Raw genomic sequence first — 5,640 nt, forward strand, 5'->3', positions numbered from 1 at the left:
GTTTACATTGGAAATGGACATGGCTTAGGAACGTGGGGAGAATTTGAACCATGATAGTGCTTAGGTAAAAGTCAAATTCATTAGCTTGTCAAATCTTTCCTCTCAGATAGCATGAATGGAATAGATTTTTGAATAATAAAGTATCATTTACCAGTACTACAGAGCATCCTTTTTTTTTTTTTTCTGCTTCTCTTTGTGCTCCAATTTGTGGTTTGGAGGTACTCACAGTGGCTGAGGTATATTTTGCGATGTTACACAATTCACATTACTCTTATTTTGTATATGTATACGGAAGTGTGATACAGAGTTTTTACATCGGTAATTATTTACACATTGAATGTTAGAATCTCAAGTTTTTTATTTTTATAAATTACTAAATATGGCTTAATTATTTTAAGAAGGTAAAAATATTTCAGCTTTATTTAACTATTTTTATTTAAATTTTTGATATTTAATCATTTAATAATACAATTTAGTAACTGTATTAGCCCTTTAGTTTCAGTAATAATTTTGACTATTTTAGGAGAAAAATATTTTTTTTCCTATCCTATTTCTTTTTTAAAATTTTATTTTATATTAGGTGAAAGTTTACAGTGCAAACTAGTGTCTCATTCAGAAATTTATACACAAATTGTTTTGTGAGATTGGTTGCAATCCCCACGATGTGTCAGCACTCTCCCCCTTTCCCTTTCCACCTTGGGTTCTCCATGTCCATTTGTCCAGTTCTCCTATCCCTTCCTGCCTTCTCATCTTGCTTTTGGGCAGGTGTTGCCCATTTGGTCTCATATACTTGATTAAACTAAGAAGCACATTCCTCACGTGTGTTATTGTTTATTTTATAGGCCAGTCTAATCTTTGGCTGAGAGGTGGACTTCAGGAGTGGCTTCAGTTCTGAATTAGCAGGATGTCTGGGGCCCGTAGTCTTGGGGTTTCCTCCAGTCTCTGACAGACCAGTAAGTCTGGTCTTCTTTTTAATTTGAATTTTGTTCTACATTTTTCTCCCTCTCTGCCCAGGACCCTCCACTGTGATCTCTGTCAGAGTCGTGGGTGGTGGTAGCTGGCTACCACCTAGTTCTTCTGGGCTCAGGCTGGTGGAGGCTGTGGTTCATGTGGTCCATTAGTCCTCCGGACTAATATTTTCCTCATGTCTTTGGTTTTCTTCATTCTCTTTTGCTCTGGACATGATGGGACCAGTAGATGTATTTTAGATGGCTGCTCACAAGCTTTTAAGAAGTAGGATGTAGAACATTTTCTTTATGAACTATGTTATGCCAATTGACCTAGACAGCCCTCAAGACCATGGTCCCCAGCCTTCAGCCCCAGCAACTCAGTCCCTCAAATTATTTGGATGTGTCTAGGAAACTTCTATGACTTTGCCTTGGTCAAGTTGTGCTGCCTTCCCCTATATTGTGTGTCTTTCCCTTCATCAAAGTTAACTTGTCTACTACCTAGTTAGTGATTTTCCCCTCCCCACCCCTCCCTTCCTTTGTAACCATCCAAGATTTTTTTTTTCTGTGTGTAAACCTTTTCTTAGGTTTTTATAATAGTGGTCTCATACAATATTTGCCCTTTTGTGATTGACTTATTTCACTCAGCATAATGTCCTCAAGATGCATCCATGATGTGAGATGTTTCACGATTCGTTATTGTTCTTTATCATTTTGTATTAATCCATTGTGTGTATGTATCATTATTTGTTTATCCATTCATCTGTTGATGGGCACTTAGGTTGTTTTTATCTTTTTGCTATTGTGAATAATGCTGCACTGAACCTAGGTGTGCACATATCTCTTCATGTGATAGCTCTTATTTCTCTAGGATATATTCCTAGGAGTGGGGTTGCTGGATCATATGGTATTTCTATTTCTAGCTTTTTAAGGAGGCACCATATCATCTTCCATAGTGGTGATACCATTTTACCTTCCCACCAGCAGCACATAAGAATTCCAGTCTCCCTGCAACCTCTCCAACATTTGTCATTTTCTGTTTTTTTGATTAGTGCCAGTAATGTCAGGGTGAGACAGTATCTCCTCATAGTTTTGATTTGCATTTCTCTAATGGCTAATGAGGAGCCCTGGTGGTACAGTGAATAAGAGCTCGGCTGCTAACCAAAAGGTCAGCAGTTTGAATCCACCAGTTGTTCCTTGGAAACCCTATGCCTCAGTTCTACTCTGTCCTATAGGGTTGCTATAAGTCAGAATGGACTTGATGGCAATGGGTTTTGGTTTTTTTTTTTGATAATGGCTAATGATCACCTTTGGTTTTCTTCATCCTCCTTTGCTCCGGACATGATGGGACCAATAGATGTATTTTAGATATATCTGTTAGCCACTTGAATGTCTTCTTTGGTGAAGTGTCTGCTCATATCCTTTGCCCATTTTTAAATTGGATTATTTGTCTATCTGTTGTTGAGGTGTTGAAGTATTCTACAGATTTTAGAGATTGGATCCTTGTTGGATATGTCATAGCCAAATTTTTTTTCCCAGTCTGTAGGTTCTCTTTTTATTATTTTTATGAAGTCTTTTGATGAGCATACACATTTAATTTTTAGGAGCTCCCAGTTATCTAGTTTATCTTCTGATGTTTGTGCATAGTTAGTTATGGTCTGTACTGTATTTATGCCATGTATTAGGACCCCTAGTGTTGTCCTTATTTTTTATTCCATGATTTTTATTGTTTTAGGTTTTATATTTAGGTCTTTGATCAATTTTGAGTTAGTTTTTGTGTATGGTGTGAAGTATGGATCCTGTTTCATAATTTTACAGATGGACATCCAGTTTTGCCAGCACCATTTGTTAAAAAGACTGTCTTTTCCCCAATTAACAGACTTTAGTCCTTTGTCAGAGAGAAGCTGACCATAGGTTAATGGATTTTACATCTGCGTTCTCAATTCTGTTTCATTGGTCAATGTATCTGTCATTGTACCAGTACCAGCCTGTTTTGACTACCATGGCTGTATAGTAGGTACTGAGATCAGGTAGTGTGAGGCCTCCTACGTTGTTCTTTTTCTTCAGTAATGCTTTGCTTATCTGGGGCCTCTTTCCTTTTCATATAAAGCTGGTGATTCATTTTTCCGTCTTGTTAAAGAATGCTGTTGGTATTTGGATCAGGGTTGCGTTATATCTGTAGATTGTTTTGGTAAGAATTGACATTTTCACAATGTTGAGTCTTCCTATCCGTGATCATCGTATGTTTTCCCATTTATTTAGGTCTCTTTTGGTTTCTTGCAGTAGTGGTTTGTAGTTTTCTTTGTATAGGTCTTTTACATCCCTGGTTAGATTTATTCCTAAGTATTTTATCTTTTTGTGGGGAAAATATTTTTTTGAAAAACATATAAGAAAAATAATTTTAACTTTTCAGTATTTACAATTTTACTTTATTTTACATTGAATGAAAATATATTCAATTAGATCATGATTGTCAATAGAACCACAATTATGTATAAATTAGTGAGTTTGTTTAAAAGAAGACAAGAAAATGAATGCTATAGAATAATTAGGTAATATTTTATAAATTACATGTTTTTACCTTATTAGTCATCCAAACATTGCAGGCCCATCAACAGAACATCTAAACATGTGCGATAATAAATTCAGTCATCTTTGATATTTTATTCTCTTTTAGTCATATGAAAACCAACGCACATAATCTCCAAATTTATCTTAAAGAAGGTATATTTGTCAAGGTATGATAATAGAAAATTTTCTATTTAATAATTTGCTTGATTTAACAAGTATTTATACCAAAGTATATGGGCCTGTGCTTTGTACTCTTGTCCTGAGTCCTGCAAAGTTTAGGGGTAGGCTGTGTAGGTCAGGTTTCTTTGTAAAAGGGAATCATAGAGTCCTGTTCCTTCAGAGCACTTAATATGTTTTTAATTATTAATCAGTTAGTGTGACTTTGGCTGAATCCTTACTAGAGTCCAAGCTCCGTAAGAACAAGGACTATGTCTGTTATTGTTTCAGTTCTCCAGGAACTGTCTGGCTGAGGGTAGGCACTTACTAGGTATTTGTTGAATGAATAACTCATGAATACTACTCTACCCTTGTGGTGATGTGCTTGCTAGCCTAGCTTCTTGCTAGCAGCACAGTGGTGTTCCATGTTTGTGCTCCAAAATCATGGCTCTTTTTAGTTTATTCTCATGCTCAGATATCCTTCCTCACAGCAAGATTACCAGTGTAAAGTGATTGGATTCGGAAGGGATTCTAGCCTCCGTGATATTTAATGTTAGAACCATTTCTCCCACAACTCTCAAGGTCTTGTGTTGAGCCCAAGTCATCAACACAGAACCCCCCTCTCAAAAGTAGAACTTGTTAAGCGTCACTTGATCTACCCTGGCAGGTTTCCCATCCTTGATTCTCACAGCGGGTTTATTGTAGCAAGTATTAATGTTGACCAATATCCAGTTCTCCTCTATTTCTAGGTACTTAGGGCATTAAACTTCTCTACCTCCTTGATGTTATGTGCAGCCATGTGACTATGTTGATTTGTTTTGGCTAATGAAATGTGAGCAAAAGTGACATATGTCACTTCAGGGCCAAAGCACTTGGTTAAATACCTTGCCATCAAATTAATTCTGACTCATAGTGGCCTTATAGAACTGCCCCCATAGGGTTTCCAAGGCTGTAAATATTTACAGAAGCAGACTGTCACGTTCTTCTCCTGTGGGGCGTCTGGTGGATTTGAACCACTGACCTTTTACGTATCAGCCAAGCGCTTTAACCACTGGGCCACCAGGGCTCCTTAAGCACTGAGTTGCTGGTGCTCAACTCCTCAGCCCTTTCTTTTCTTGCTGAGAAGATCAAAGAAGCTTGTGGTGACATGGCCACACCTTAAGGTGGTACAGCCTCAGTAAATACACTTTAAATCTTAAAGGATAGCTCATATTCTTAGTTTTCAAAATAGTGAAGTACTTACACTTCAGAGTAAGAGATAACTTGCACCAGGAATGTTTACAATACACAATAGAAGGGAATGGGATTCTTTACAAATTTGGAGTAAGTCATTACCCATTGCATCTATTCTGACTCATAACGACCCTACAGGACAGAGTAGAACTGCCCCATAGGGTTTCCAAAGAACGCCTGGCGGATTCAAACTGCCAACCTTTTAGTTAGCAGCCTGAGTTCTAAACCACTGCGCCACTAGGGCTCTGGAGTAAGTTATTAGGTAAGCCTAAATACGTGAATTAGAAAATAAGACTGAAGAGCTCTTAAAATGTTGATAGGAGTCTGTAAGATTTTTCAAACACTTAGCACAGACATTCAAATACTTAGCACAGGCATTCATATATATACAAAAAAAAATTTGCAGTTTCGATACATGGAATCACATATGCACAATACTTTTAAAACTAGTAAGTAGCTCTTTGTATTTGTTTATTCAACCAAAATTTATTGAGGATCTGCTACATTATAGGCACCAAGCTAGGTGCTGGGATACAAGAGTGAAAAAATGAAAATGTGGTACTTTACATCATGCAGCTTGTGCCCTAGCTGGGGAGACAGACATTAATTAGAAAATATCACAAACAAATGTAAAGGTTTATCAAAAGTTCTGTGATGAAGAAAAGAGCATGAATTTGAGGAATCTGACAAAATCAGAAAATTTAGGGGAGATTTTCTTGAGAATGAAGATTTA

Source organism: Trichechus manatus, unplaced genomic scaffold (assembly GCF_000243295.1).
Source record: "Trichechus manatus latirostris isolate Lorelei unplaced genomic scaffold, TriManLat1.0 scaffold00037, whole genome shotgun sequence".
In the NCBI taxonomy this organism is placed as follows: Eukaryota; Metazoa; Chordata; class Mammalia; order Sirenia; family Trichechidae; genus Trichechus; species Trichechus manatus.